The following is a 16114-nucleotide window of genomic DNA, read 5'->3' as shown; positions in this document are numbered from 1 at the left end:
GTACATCCCAAATATTGCATGAGACATACTTATACTGAAATATTCTTTCCCTAAAATTCAAATGAAATTAGACAACCTGTATTTTTCCCTGCTGCCTTGCACTCCTAGAACTCAGCTCTGTCTTAACGGAAAGTAGCAGGATCGGAACCCTCTACCCAGAGAAGAGCCAGGGCTGGCAACAGGGACTACAGCTCTGCCCAGCCAGGCTCTCATGCTCCTGGGATTTAAATGTTAATCTCATCCAAAAACACCCTCACAATTACATGCAGAATAATGTCTGACCAGCCAAATTAACATATAAAATTCACCACCATAGTCAGCAAGCCTCAAACATTAGAGCACAAAAGTCTCGCTGGGGAGAACCAGTTACAGTGCAGGTCCTCAGGCCCCACCCCAGAGATTCTGATGCACTAGGTCTGGCATAGTGCCTGAGCCAACATTTTAGCCATCACCCCAGATGGCTGTGATCCAAGAGCCCACTTTGGGAAGCACTGCAGTTGTCACTCAATAAGTATTTGAGTGACAACTCAAATATCCCTGCCAACTAAAGGGATGTTGGAGGTAGGAGTGTAGGCAGAAGGCATGTGAGCCAGGGCAGATCACCTCTGCAAGGCTGTGTCCTAGGAGCTCTGTGAATGGCCCCCTTGGGGTGATGGCAGATGCGGAAGCAGCCAGCCAGTCCTGCCCCCAGGCAGGGACCCACAGCTGAGTTTGCAGACAGACACAGGAGACAGAGCTGCAGGCAGAGGGCAACCCCACCAGCCCTGGCCCCACCTGGGCCCCAGAATGCCCTTCTGTGTCCGGTGCGAGTCGGTGGGGTGGACGTGCTCAGCCTCTCATGAGCCGATGAGATCATGGCTCAGGAATCTATGTGCAGTCGGTTGCCCCTGAAAAGAACCGCTCACTCAGCTGGGGAAGCGAGCAGCTGAATGTTCACAGGCCGGCTAGGGAGGCGGGGCGTAGGGCCGCAGGGACCCGTGCAGCATCCCAAACACTTCAGAAAGGAAGAAAATCAACGCTAGGCTATATAATGATGACAGAGCTGGCTTTTTTTTTTTTTTTAATAGACTCCAATAGACCATGGGTCAGAGTTAGGTCCCTGAAAATGTTACAGCTAAACAGGTAACTGCCAGAGAATGGCAGTATCTGGGCAGAAAGAGACGCTCAGCAATGAGTTAGGTCTGTCTCCCAGGACCAGTGTTCTAAACATTTCAGCATGATAGAGAAGGTTGGGGGGCAGAGGCCTCCACCAGGCAGCCTCCAGGGATGGAGAGGCGTGGACAGCTGGCTTTATGTCAGAAGAGGCATTCATCCTCAGGGCCTTGCTTGATGGGGAGTAAGTAGGTGCTCAATAAATGCATGTTCAGCTCAACTGGGTAAAGAGTAAAGCAAGAGTAGAGGAGCCTGGTGGCTGCCCCTCTTCCAGGCCCCTTGCACACCTGTTACCACATCCTGCAGCTCTGGGCTGCTCTGTTTCCGCCCCTTCTGTGTGACCTCACACGCCACCTGGCTCCCTTCAGGCTGTCTGCAGCCTGCCCTGTGAGCCGTTGCACAGCGGCTGGAAACTTAGTTCAGAGAGCGAGATGCAAGACACAAAGAATGCCTTGAAAAGAAGGGACAAAGCACTGGAGCTCTGCAGGCTGGTAAAGTACAATGAGATAAATGGGATGAGAAGGGGGGAAGAACCAAAGTCCTCAGGTGCCTGAAGGGTATAACTTAGAGGGCATGACCAGAGACACCATCGCTCTCAGGACAAGACAAGGTGAACGTGGACAGTGGAAAAACCCACCAAGGAGAACATTCAGGATGGATCGGAGCAGCAGAGAACCTCTCTGTCTCTGAGAGCACAGTGAGAGCACTGGGCATGTTCAGGAAGAAATGCTTTTCTGCCTGACACAGAGTGCAGAGCCAGCCAAGCAGCCCGCCATCCATGAACGCTTCCACATCCTCCCCAACTCTCTTGCTGGATTTAGCCTGCACCACCTCTGGGGGTTCCCAGTTCCACATAAGTTTACTACCTGCTGTGTAAATAGCACTTACTTTCATTTGTACTACAGTTTCTTTTGGCTGCCTTCAAGGGCTCCCCTTCTCTCTTGTTCTGATTTCAGGGACTTGGAGATGAAATCCACATGCCACCCTATGGCAGTCTTAAGAGAGAGGGAGACTCACAGTTGGGATGCCCTCCCCTCACTTTTTCCTTCCTGTGATCCTGGTCAATTTTTCATCTCACTTCAGAAAAACAATCCCTTAAAGAAGGAAGGACACGCCATACATCTGGTTTTCCCGAGGCTGGGACCATGTGGTCTCCAGCACCCCGCAATAATGCCTGGATATCTGGCTGGGTTTTTTTGGCCAAACAAAAAAAACCCCAGCTCAAACCAAAAAAACCCCAGCTTTTTGAGCTCAAAGCCTTTAAGGGAACATTTCTAACAGCTCCTTAGATTTATGGGATTATGTCGGTGCACTGGCAACTCCCAATTTGTGGATATGACTTTATTTTCCCCTAAATGTGTGGCCTTGCATATCTAGGTAAAGTGATGCTACACTTCTCTGGGCCATAGGCAATAGCTCGCCTGACAGTTCATCACTTGGAAGCTGCTGATGTTACCCATATTTTGTATTGGAGTCTGCTACTGACATCCCCCACCCAAAAAATATCATTTCTTTTCTGTTTCATTGTTAAGCCAATCTCTGACTCATGACACAAAACCCCATCCCAGTCCCAGGATGACGTATTCCACTGTGGATCTGAGGACCAAGGAAGCACTCCCTGTTTCAGGGATGCTGGGGTGGGCAGTGGTGACTGGTGGTCACCTTCCCTGGAAAGCTTCAAGGTCAAGACCAAGACCAGTCCTTCTGGCTAGACATGTGCTTCCTGGATGCTCTTCCATTTGGACAATGGCCCAAATTATTATTATTTTTATCATGGTGAACTATCCATAACACAAAATTTACCATTTTAACAATCTTTCAGTGTCCAGTTCAGGGTCATTAAGTGCATTCACATGGCTGTGTACTATCGCCACTATTCATCTCTAGCACCTACTCATTTTTCCCAGCTGAAACTCTGTACCCATTAAACAATAACTCCCCAATCCTGGCTCCCCATCGCTCCTGAGAACTGCTGTTCTACTATCCGTCTCTAAATATGACTACTGTAGATTCTTCATATAAGTGGAATCTTACAGTATTTGCCCTTTTGTGTCTGGCTTATTTCACTTAGCATAATGTCTTCAGGGTTTATCTATGTTGTAGCATATATCCCTAAGTTATTTTTTAAAGCATGTCATCAGGTAGCACTTTGGGGACATGGCAAAGAAAGGATGGACATAGTTGCTGGAGTGGCATCCATAGCTGTGGGCACGAGTGCACACTTGGCTCTTGTGGGCCGGCATGTGTAAATGTGCACGTGCTGTGCACCCCTCCACGAATCCCAGGGGCCTGCCCTCCCTCCCTTTAGGAGCAGTTGTCAGCCCACCCTGTGCATGGCATAAGAGACCCAGGAAGAGCTGGTCACAGTGCAAGTCCTAGGCCCCTCAGAGACTTGTGTTGGGCAAAGTGCAACAGGTGATACTGAGACAGGGGACTGGGCACCCTGTTTTGGGAGGCCTTCCGCCCCAGGGCTGCTCCATGTTCCACAAGGGAAAGACATGACCCCAGCCTTGGCTCACGTGTGGCCAGGCTGCATTTGACCGCTTCCTGGGAAAACCAACAGGTAGGGCCTCATTGGGAAATAAGGTCACCACATCTCCGAGAGCATGCCGGGCCTATGACAGACAGATATCACTTCCTACACTCACTTCCTACTCTCTTTCTCATGGAGGTGCCCATTGTCTTCTCAACAAACTCCTGAACAGCACGCCAAGGACAAAGCAGCACGCTGAGGGCAGAATAAGACAAGAACACGGAGGCTGTCACACAGGCAGAGCTTGAGCCAAGCCATGAGAGAGGCACACAGGCACTGTTTTTTGAGCAGAGGAAGAACACTTTTGAAGCAGGGAAGGCTTCTCAGCTTCTCAGAGGAGGTGGCACTTGAGGTAGACTGAATTCTGACAGTAGATAGAAGCAGCAGGGGTCACATTCCAGAAACAGGTGATGTGGGTTTGGGAGGCATCCAGGATCTGGTGTGACACAGATGGATGGAGTCTCTGAGTCGGAAGTCTGGGTATAATTCCAAGTGCTTTGCATTTGGCCACGTGACCATGGCAGGTCATCAGCCCCTGCCGGCTCTGTGCCTCAAGTCAGGGCATGGCTGCAGTGACAGGAGCAGAGGCTGGGACTGTACAGTGGAGGGTTTTGGCTGCACTGAATTTACAGAGGTTAGGAGCCATGCCATGCTTTAGAGCAGAGACCCACACACTTTTGAGCCACAGGTTGGACAAGGGTGAAGGGTCGAGTCTCTTGACTTCTTGTGCTTCCCACGAGCAGCAGCTGGTTAGCCTGACACCTCCAAACCCGTCTTCATTTCCCACTTGGCGGATTTCCTCCAGTGAGGGCATAGTCCCTGGAAGAGGGTTTCCTCTGGCTCCTAGGAGGACTGACGGCCCCCTCCCAGCACTGGTTCACAAAATCAGGAAATGTGAATGCTAAATAATTCATAAACACATTAAATAAGACTGGCTCTAGCCTCGATCCCTGGGGAGCTCACTGTTAATACTTCCCTCATTTAACATCAGCCTGACCCAGACATCATTAGGAAGGGAAATCTTCTCTCTCTTTTAAAAAATCATGTAGCTTAAATGGTTTGGGATTGTTTGCTACTTTGCATGATTCCTGCCACCGCTCCCGCCCATTACAGGGATAATTAAAAATTGACTACGGTTGGCAAAAAGCATTCAGTGGCCAACTTTTTATTTGGTTTTTTCAAGTGCCCCAGCCCTCCTCCTGTTCCCCCTCCAACCCCTGGTCTTCCCTTTCTAGTCCCTGCAGCCGCTCAGCCCAGATCCCTCCATACACCACCCCACCCCCCAGGTCTGCTGCCTGTAAACACACTTAGAGTCCCATGGAAACCACACACTGAATGGAGGAAAAGCAGGGAGACCATTCACTCTCCTCTTCTTCTACTGCCCCATTTCCTCCAGGCACCTTGCCTGATGTCCCTCGGGCCCAGGGCCAGAGTATATTTGTTCGGCTGCCCTGGTCACCCAGGAATGGGGTGGGCTCAGATCCCAGGCCTGTCCACCAGCTGGTCATTCTCTCTTTCGAGAGTCACTCTCTCTGACAGTCTGAGGCAGGATTAAAGACTTTGGGAGGAAGAGCGTGCCTCTGGTCACAGAAGGAGGGGTTACAGACACCAGGCAGACCTCGGCTGGCCAGGCAGGGTGGCTGTGGGAGGAGATGATCACCCGTGTCCATTCTCCTGACCCTAGCCACAGCAGTCGTCAACCTCCTGCTGGTCAGAAGAGGCAAGGGCATGTGGTCAGTCTAATTTTGAGGGGCAGCTCCAGGCATTGGGGTGATCTTTAAGGCTCGTTTATTTCCCTGCCTCCAACCAGAAATACATCTAAGTCATCTCAAGGATATGTTTTTTTTTTTTTTTTGGTTTTTTTTTTTGTGGGGGGGGTTTGTTTCATTTTTTTTCTCTGTCCTCATTCCATTATTCTAAAATCCTAAACACTTTTTTTTACAGTCTAACTTAAAGTTTTTCTCTTGCAAGTTCAACGCATTATGGGTTGTTCTGAGCTCAGGAAGCTGGAGCCTCACCTTGTGCACAATAAATCATCCAGTGGAGGTGGGGGGGATCCTATAAAGACACACAAGAAAGCCAAGCTAATTTTGGAGGAGCACAGAGAAGCTTCTAGAATGGCTGCTAGTGTCCTATTTCTTGACTTGGGTGATGGTGTAAAGAGCTTAACTTTATATAATAGCCCATTACTAAAACATCTACTTTGTGTGGTTTTCTATATTTGTTTTATAGCATTTCAAAGTTTAAAAATTAAAATTAAAAAATAATCAGAGTGGTTTGTTTTGTTTTGTTTGAGCTGGAGTTTTGCTCTCGTTGCCTAGGCTGGAGTGCAATGGCGTGATCTTGGCTCACCACAACCTCCGCCTCTCGGGTTCAAACAATTTTCCTGCCTCAGCCTCCCCAGTAGTTGGGATTATAGGCGTGCACCATCATGCCCAACTAATTTTTGATTTTGTTTTTTTAGTAGAGACGAGTTTCTCCATGTTGGTCAGGCTGGTCTCACTCTCCCGACCTCAGATGATCTGACTGTCTTGGCTTCCCAAAATGTTGGGATTATAGGCGTGAGCCACCGTACCCAGCCAAAATCATCAGAGTGTTTAATCAGTCAGTTGCATCTTCATTCAGTCTCCCCTACAGAGCTCTCCTTTATGGTGAACAGCCCCCACTTTTTTAGCACCTCCTCCAAGGCTCAGAACCCCTGCACCAGGTAGTTGGCCAAATCTTGTAACACTTGTCTCGAGGGAAGCTTTCCAGCCAGGTACTGCTGAAGCACTTGAAAGATCAGAGAACCAGGAATTCCTTGAGCTTCCAAAACAGGTTGTGTGGCTGTTTTGTGCTGGTTTGCTGATAAATATTTTAGAGAGACAGAATTTGGCCTGAGATTGACTTACATGGTAACCCAGGAGTGAGGTGAGGAGAAGGCCTACAGCCCTCACCTAGCGCTAAAGATTGGAGGCTATGATGTTTACCAAATAGAATATAAGAGTCAGGCAGGGCCTGGTTGACCAGGGCCAGTTCACCTGAGCCTGGTACCCAGTAACTGCCCAATAAGTGTTAGTGTGATGATTATCTTACCCCTCCCGTGGAGCCAGAGGGAAGGGGAGTAGCAAGGGACAGGGTATGGGGTAGGGAAAAGAGGAGGCAGGAGAGAGAAGCAAGGGCAGGTCATTCCAAAAGTTTGGCTCTTGGTAGGAAATTCATCATCAGCTTCATCACTGGTCCTATGTGCAGAGGAGTAAAGAACTAAACAGCTAGCAAGGCTGGTAAAGGCTGCCTTTTCCTTCCTACTGTGTTTTACTATGGAGGGCTTGCCCATAATTCTCCAAGTAACCTTCCTTCTTCTCTTATCCTTCACTGCCTTCCCCAGGTGGCCCTGTAGGCTCATTCGCATAGCGCCATCCCTCAGGGACTGGAAGCTGCAGGTGCAGGCGAGGTCCAAAGGTTCAGCATGAACCCTCCCCTCAGGTCTGTCTGCCTCACCTCCCTAACTCCACAGTTAATGAAGAAGCCTGGCAAAGTATTTGAAGGTCCTCTCACTGACCCTGTGACTCCCATTCTGGCCAGCAGGGGTGGACTCAGAAGGAAAGCACTTGGGTTTGCCACTAAATTCCTCCTTTGCTGTCACCTGCCAGTCGGGGGCTGCCAATATGTCTCCGCCTCTTCACATCTATCTGTGGCCTTCCGTTTGGGCACATGTCTTTGTCTCTTTGCCCTCTCTCCCTCTGGGGCTCCTCTGCTCCAAAAAAAAAAAAAAAAAAAAAAAAAAAAGAAACCACAGCAGAATCCTGGGCACATCACAAACAGTTTTCATTAAGAATAATGGCAGGCCGAGTGCTGTGGCTCACGCCTGTAATCCCAAAACTTTGGGAGGCTAAGGCAGGCGGATTATGAGGTCAGGAGATCGACACCATCCTGGCCAACATGGTGAAACCCCGTCTCTACTAAAAATACAAAAATTAGCCAGGCGTGGTGGCATGTGCCTGTAGTCCCAGCTACTCACTCGCTATTCAGGAGGCTGAAGCAGGAGAATCGAGTGAACTTGGAAGGTGGAGGTTACAGTGAGCCGAGATCGGTTTTTTTGAGACTCTGTCTCAGAAAAAAAAAGAAGAAGAAGAAGAATGACAAAGGTCACCCATCTGGTACAATGTTTGCTATTTGGGTAATGGGTGCGATAGAAGCCCAATCCCCACCAGTGCGCGATATACCCATGTAACAAGCATGCACATGTATTTCCTGAATCTGAAGTAAAATTTAAATGAAAAAAAAAGTCCTACTTTAAGAAAAGTAATTAAAAAGAAAGCTTCAGAGAAGAAAAGAGGAAATTAGATTTTATTCTAAATTTGTCTGACACAGGCAATTCCCCAGGGACACAACTGAAAATATAAAGGCCCAGAAAAATCACATACGGGAAAAAATAATTTCCCCCTCTTTGTCCCAAAGACTTCTTTGAAATATATGATTTCAAGTACATTTATGGATCCTAAAACTTTTTAGAATGAATAAAGTGTCTAGGATAGAGTATTTTTATGTTCCCCAACCATTTCTAAAAATTACACCGTAAGATTTTAAGTTAAAAAAGTTACATCAATCTTTTTGTCTGCATATAATGATGCAAGTTGTTTGACATTCCTTTCTAAATGACCTACAGAAAAATCAATTGTTCCTGGGAATCCAAGCACATTTCCACTTATAAGTACAGAAGAAGTAAAATGGATTACTGTAATGAAAAATGGCCAGGCACAGTGGCTCACACCTGTAATCTCAGCACTTTGGGAGGCCAAGGCAGGAGGATTGCTTCCAGCCAGGAGTTCGAGACCAGCCTGGGCAATATAGCAAGACCCTGTCTCTACAAAACAATTTTTTTTTTTTAAAGAAATTGGCCTGGGAGGGTGGCAGTTGCCTGTAGTTCTGGCTATGTCCTAGCTGAAACAGGAGGGTCCCTTGAGCTCAGGAGTTGGAGACTGTGGTGATCTGTGATTGCACCACTGCACTCCAGCCTGGGTGACAGAGTGTCTCTTAAAAAAAAAATAAGAAGAAAGAAAAGAAAAATGAGGAAACCATTGTCCCCAGGAACTCCAGCTTCTGTGAAAGAACTGGATCTAGGATTTGAAGGCAGATCTGTGAAGGGGCAACAGGGGACTGGCCACCGCATGTGACAGATCCACCTGCCAAAAACTCTCAAGCCCCAACGCCCAGCTACTCAGTGCTGCAGATAGCTGGAATCTTGCAGGAGGAGGGGTGGGCCTGGAGAAAGGGGGTCTCCCAAGCAAATTCCATCCCTCGACAGGGTGGCTAAGCCATCCTATGGTCCCAGTCTGCCCCTTCCGTCTTCTGCTGCGTTTGAAAAGAAATGGAGCCATATTTGGAAAAACATGGTGCAAATCAAGAAATAAATTAACATGTGAAAAGAGAGAAAAGCTTGTCCCTATTTAGGCAAATCTTCAGTTTTCATGACTCTGGGAAGACGATAAAAATGAAGTGTTAGAGGAATCAAAAGTGACTCAAGGTGGTGGCTCAAAGAATGAGGCTGATTAGATAAAAATCTATGGAGTAAATTGTGTTCAATGAGATTTAAAGGTTTCCCTCTCCCTTCTTTTCACAATTCCTTTTTTGAAATAAGTGCTTTTCTGTTTCTTGCCAACACCAAGTCCAGAAAACATAATACTGTCCTTTGTCTTACTCTAAGTGTGTTGTAGATGGATTCTTCTGTTCAAGGCTTTGCCTACTTACTAAAAACTGTCAGAAGAGAGTGGATGCAAGACTTCTAAAAGGACAGGTACTTTTCTAATGGGAAGCTTGGAATTATTAGCAGAACAAACTGTAATATACAATTTGATATACCCAACAAGCTAGTTTCATTTTTATTAAATCAATTATATAAAACCATTTTTGACATTTTGAAACAAAGAAACATGAGATCTTGTGAAAAGTCACTGAAACTAAAGTTGTACACAAATTTTCATCTTCCTTCTAATTTTTGAAAAAATAAATGAACTCTTTTCCCTGTGCCTCCAAAGAATGTTTAAATCCAAGATAAGACACTCCTTTGGCTGAGTGGACACCCCCTTCACAAGTGAGTGCGTGTGTGTACGTGTGTGTGTGTGTGTGTGTGTGTGTTGCTCTTCCCCCTACTTCCCTACAATGCAAATGGTGAGAAGGAAAACACATGAAAACACACACACACACACACACACACACACACACACTCTCACTCACTCACTTGTGAATGGGGTGTCCACCCAGCCAAGAAAAAACTTTTAGCTGAAGTTAACCCTATAACCCTGCATTTGCTCCACCCTCTTCAAAAGGTTTGAAATTCTTTCCCAAACTTTGCTGCATTTTCCATGAGAATGGGGATGTTCCTGCATAAAACATGAGTTTGGGAGGGCAGTGAGCTAGCAGGCCTTGGGGAGCTTGTGTGGGGCCCAGAAATGGGGGGGAGGTTGTGGGATATGGGGAAGAAGAACAGAGAGGTGGGGGAAGGGAAGGGAGGCTGTTTTCTCAGGCTGCATTTCTTGCAGGCTCCTTGGAGACCACAGAAAGGCCGGGAGAGGTCTCAGCTGGGGCTGGGCCCTCACAGAACCCGTGGAAAAAGGGATGCTGCGCTTGACCCAGTGGAGCCAGATGGGCAGGGGTTTGAGGACCTCCAGGAAAGTGATGCCGGCAAGACGTGGGTGGGGGGGTGCAGGGGGCCGGGGGGAGAGCGTGAGCTTGAAGTCCTCATGGTGGGTGGGAGGGGAGGCAGGGAAACGCAGGTGGAGGGGTAACTCTACTAAACATTGAAGATGCTGTCTTGTCCTCCCCATACGTGAGTTCACAAAGGACAGGGACAAAAGTTCTGGTTCTTTCGGTATCTCCACAGAATCCAGCCAGCGGTGGGCGTTTTACGTGCTGTTTTTGAATGGCTGCAGGTGGCCAGGCAGGATTCTTATCCTGTTATCAGCACCCCAGCGAGTGGGGATTTGGGGGTCTGCAAGAGGTCCTCTCCCATCAAACTGGTTATTAGTACCGCTTGAATTAACTCAGCGACGGGCTAAATGCCAGCAGCAGGAGAGAGATGTTAGGGCATTCTGCTCCTCTGGGGATAGAGGCTTTCTGAAAATCACTGAGGCACCACTCTCCCCAGAGGCTCTGAAAGGGCAGGAGTGTTTATGCTGCTGGGCAGCAGCAGTTCTCAGGTGGCTGTGGTGTCTGCTATGGATGGACACCTGTATCGGTCACCGGATGGCAGATACCTCTGCAGCCTCCTCCTGAAAGGCACTGGGAGAAGAGAGCCATTGAAATTAGTGGGGATGTAAACTACCTTGAATCTTTTATGGAAAAATCAGGACATAAATAGTGGGTTTTGTTGGGGTTGGGTTTGTGGATTTTTTTTTCGATTTTGAGAATTTAATGATCCCCACAAAATAACTGGCAGTGCTCCAGAATGTGGTTACTGGATCTTTGCAAGTCACTGGTAACTTACGACAAGTTAGAAAATGATGAGACCAGCCACAGAAGTGCAGCTGGAAGGGGGCCCCAGAGATGTGCTAGAGTAGGGGTCCTCAAACCTGAGTTGCATTAGAACCACCCAGAAGCTATGCAGAAACCCCGGCTACTGGGCTCTGCCATGGAGATCCTGATTCTCCATCTGGGGTGAGACTCGAGAATCTGCCTTTCTAACAAGTCCCCAAGTGATGCTGATGCTGCTGGTGCAAGGAACATACTGGGAGGACGACTGTTCTGGAAAGCCCCACCTTTTGTATGTGAGGAAACTGAGGCGATAGGGCTTTAATGGCAGAGCCAGGATCTAACAGCCAGGTTTCCTGAAACGAAGGTGTGGCTCTAGCATGAAACCCCAGTGTGGAAGTGAGGCAGAAGGGAGAGGACAAAGCCCATACCCAGCTAAAATCAAACACCCTCTGTATCCCCCATGTGCTAAGGTCAAGTCTACAGAACCCCAACCACCTGGATCCCCTTGGAGGGGCGGAATGGGAAACTGACGGCTAAGCGATCAGTCCCAAAGTTGGACAGGCAGACAGCAGCAGGAGGAAGAGAGGGAGCAAACAGATTACGGAGAGCAATTAACACAGAGTAGACAACTGAGGGACACTGGGGAGCCTCCTGCCACCCCAGGGGGCGGAGATTAACGAGCCTCTCTAGGACTTGGCAGTTTGGGAGCAAGACTGCTGCTTCTAGCTATGACTTGACCTCACATCTGTTACCTCCTAAAGCCTTGGGGTGGGGCCTGGAAAGCTGTGCCAGAAGAATGGCCAGAAAACCAATTAATCTTGCCTCGTCTGTGCTCTCACGCCATGTGATGGCTACCACACCTCGATTAGCCTCGTCGTCCTCCAGACTGGGAGCTCTTTGAAGCCAGAGACACATCTCCTAGCACTAGTCTGGTAGGCACTGAGGAAAAGTTGAATAAAGAAATGAATGCAGGAATGAGTGCAGCCCTTCTGATCCAGAGAAGCAGGCTCTGCCATCAGTATACTTCAAGAGGAATCCCACCCTCGTAATCCCACCTGTTGGGGATGGCCAGTGGGGCTTCTGTTGCTAATTGGCACAGTACGAACAGGAGTCCTTCTTCTCCAAAATGCCCTCTCCACATCTTTCTCCCTGCTCTGCTAGAGGAAAACAATCTTTTTTGCGTCTGACCAGCATATGTTCTGAGAGTCCACACCTCTGCTCAGGGTTGTGGGGGAGACCAGCCTTGGAATCCCCTAACCCTGTGAGAAGCTCCTCTTGTCCACTGATGGCCCCTTGTCCCATCAGTGTCAGATGGGAGGCTCAGAGCCCCTGCAGATTCCCAGCAGCCACACAGAGGCTGCTGGTGGGTCCGGGAGGACTGTGAGCTGGGGTGTGCGGCCTGATGTTGCCAGGCTTAGTCATGGGGAGGAAGGTCCCAAGTGCAGAGTTGCACTGAGGCTTCAGAAGCGGTGTCCTGGCACTTCCCCTCATAGCGACCCTGGACTGGCCCACCAGTGCTCTGGGAAGCCTTCCTGACTCTGTGCCTGGTCTCATGGACATTCACTGTGCCTTCTACGGCAGCCCACGAGGGCCTCTGGGGCTCTGAAGGACCTCTCTGTCTCTGTTCCACTTTGGGTAATCCCTGTGTCACTTCTGGAAGTTACACAGACCGGCACTGAATAGAATAGACACAGAGTAGATGGGATCCAGCTCTGCCCTGGGGCCATGAAACAGCAAATCTCAGAGCATTACACTCTAGAGGTTGGAAAGGCGCAAATCACAAGAGTTGCTTATTACCCCAAAGGCGCCAATCTGGCAAGATTTCTCTCCCTTACCCCAATGTCCATCGAACTTTTCAGAGAAAATTGGTTCCTTGGGGGAGTAAAGGTCAGAAAAAGAAGAAAAGGGTGAAGGCTCCCAAACAGTTGTTGGAAGCAAACTGATTCTGCATAGTTAGGCAGAGGCCGTGAAGACTCAGGACCATAAAAACAATATGCTGTGGCTTGTGTGGGTGACTATAGATCCCAGGCAGCACTGTCCAGACCCCTCCCTGTCCCTGTTCTTGAGATGCTGTTTAGAGATTATAACTTACCTACCAGAATCGAGCATCACTACAGAGAAAATCTGCTGCAAATGGATCACACAAGGCATTTCGAAGCCCAGCAGGCTGATTAGGAGCCGATTTGCTGGTTTGTGGCACCTGGAGCACCTCTCAGCTCCCTTCCACAAATCAGATTTTGGCCATAACTTCTCTGCAACATGAGGCTTCCTATCAGTCCCTCAGAGCTGGATGTCTGAAGACAAGTTTCAGCAGAGTCAATGGGAGACATAGAAAGAAGGGTAGCATCTTTTTTCCTATATAGGAGGAAATACTTCCTACACAGAAGGATTTTGCCCTTGGCCAAATACTTGGCCATGCTGAGACCTAGTCTCATGGGGCCAAAGGCCACATAAGGGCCCAAGGAGAGGATGCGGCGGCGGCAGCAGGGTTCACCTGAACCGGTAGTTCTCAACCAGGAGTAACTTCCCCTGCACAGGAGGGGACAAGGGCACTCCTGAGCTGTCTTCTCTACCTGCCCCGAAAACTCACTGTCGGGTAAGAGAAGGACCCGAGGGCTTCACAATGTATGACGCGCACACATGCACACACACCACACTGCCTCGCATTCACATCATAGGTCTGGAATGTCTCCTTCACGGAGTCCTCCTGGACTGATGAAGAACAGGACTCCTATGACCCCACAGGGATTCTGACAACAAGAAACTCAAGAGGCTCTTCTCCCCTGCTTACTCTTCCTCAGAAGTATTTTGCCTTTAGGATGAGACTTAATCCAAGCAAGGCACAGAATCCTCTTCATTGATTTATTTCATTATTGGTGCAGAACATGATGTCTGTCTCACTCAACAGCTCCCCAGGGCAGGGCTCACCCCCACATCATTCATATTCAGTACAGAACCCAGAAAGCTGCAAGCAAGTGTATGTGTACATATATGCACATGTGTGTGTACACTCACACATGCTCTGGATGCTAAACCCATACTGGCCTTGATGCCACTTTTAGCTTTTGAGCTGGTGTCAAGAAGGAATGGTGGTACCCTGCAGTGGGATTTTCCTTCCTAGACTTCACACTGCACAGATGGAGGACCCAAAGCAGCAGCCGAGTCTCACCACCACATTTCCACTAGAAAGAGCTGGAAGTTGGTGGAGGCTGGGAGAACTGATTCTCCAGTCAGGATTGGGTGAGAACGTGAGCAAGATCACACAAGTCCAGAGCCCAAGCCTTTGCACTCTTAGGCTAGACATGGTTACGATTCACTTCACTTCACTGGCTAGGATGAGACCCAGTCCCAGGAGACCCAAGGACACAGGAGGGCCCAAGGAGAAGATGTAACAGCAGCAGCAGTGTTAACCTGAACCAGTAGTTCTCAACCAGGAGTAATTTTGCCCCTGGGGGACCTTTGGCAAACGAAGCTGCTGTCACAAATGAAGGTGCTACTGGCATCCCACGGGTAGAAGCCAGAGAAGCTGCCAAACATCCTACAAGGCATAGAACAGTCCCCCCCCACCCCACCAAGAATTCTCCATCTCCAATTTTCTTCCTTTTTTGGGGGGGGGCAGAGTTTCCCTCTTGTTGCCCAGGCTGGAGTGCAATGGCACCATCTTGGCTCACCGCAACCTCCACCTCCCGGGTTCAAGTGATTCTCCTGCTTCAGCTTCCTGAGTAGCTGGGATTACAGGCACATGCCACCATGCCCGACTAATTTTATACTTTTCGTAGAGACAGGGTTTCTCCATGTTGGTCAGGCTGGTCTCAAACTCCTGACCTCAGGTGATCCGCTCGCCTCAGCCTCCCAAAGTGCTGGGATTACAGGTGTGCCCGGCCTCCAACTTTCAACGTGCTGCTGTTGAGAAATCTTGATCTCAACACTGCTCACCCTCCATGCCATAATTACAGAATGAGTTTTAAGAAGGAAAATCTCAGATGAGTCAGAATCACGGTCCTTCAGCCCTGCCTTAGATTTCAGGCAAGCTCCAAAGGATTGGGGTATACTGGGTGGGGGTGGAGGTACACCACAGAGTTGTCCTGCACACAACCTTCGGGAAAGTTGGAGATGTTCCCAGCGGGACCTCAGAGGTTATCCTGTCCAAACATACTCATTGCATGAAACTTAGGGAGATATAAGCAAAGACCATACTATCGCAAAGGAGAGAAAACATGATCACAGGCATGTTAGGAATGCTAGGAAGATGGGCATCCCTGTGATGGCAAAAGAGATCACTGAGAACCCGTTAGGGATACAGGAAGCATGTCATGACCCCCAAAACCTCCTTATTCCCAGAGGCAGCCCAAGCTGAAAACAAAACTGTAACCACCAAGGAGAAAGGCTTTGATGGGTAGGCAGGAATCCAGGCTGTAACAGAGGGTCCCTGGGTCCCAAGGGCTGTGGTTCTCCAGCCTCATTGTGTTTCATTTTGTACACATTCAAAGTGGGGAGTTACCACTACTTGTAAAGCAAAAAAGAGTTCCTGTGCCCTTTCCTGGCAGTGCTGATAGCAAAGTGACTCTTAGAAGCCCAGCAGCCCACAGGTCAGGGGCTCCAGGGCAAAGCCGGGATCACAGAGGCTTTTCAATGGCCCCAGGACTATGATGTCAGTGTGGAAGGAGGGATAAGCCACATGGCCAGGGAAAGGAAAGAGCAGATATCACTCTGTGTTCTGAGCACTTCACCTAGCAGGGGTTTGGCAGCAAGAGTAGAATTAAAAGCCTGGAGCACCTGTGGGTGCAGGGCACTTCAGAGACACCCTCCTTCCACATGCTCTTAGACACACCTCTACCTAACCAGGAGAGGGAAGCAGTAAGAGAAACTTCTCCTTCCAGGGTCTCCTGACTCCTGAGAAAAACACCTGCAGCCCGAGCTCCCCAGTACCCCACCTCCTCACCCCCTGTTGGCCCTGCTCCCTAGATCTCCCACCTA

At 49.0% G+C, this 16114-nt stretch overlaps 1 protein-coding gene across 13 annotated transcripts in view; it reads right to left on the bottom strand.

Moving 5' to 3' along the window:
• Positions 1-16114, bottom strand: part of SEMA5B (semaphorin 5B) — a 118079-nt gene that overhangs the window by 66924 nt on the left and 35041 nt on the right. The window lies entirely within an intron of this gene.

The sequence above is a fragment of the Saimiri boliviensis genome, chromosome 8, assembly GCF_048565385.1.
Source record: "Saimiri boliviensis isolate mSaiBol1 chromosome 8, mSaiBol1.pri, whole genome shotgun sequence".
In the NCBI taxonomy this organism is placed as follows: Eukaryota; Metazoa; Chordata; class Mammalia; order Primates; family Cebidae; genus Saimiri; species Saimiri boliviensis.
The sequence above is the reverse complement of the archived record's forward strand: the minus strand, read 5'-3'. Positions and strand labels throughout refer to the sequence as shown.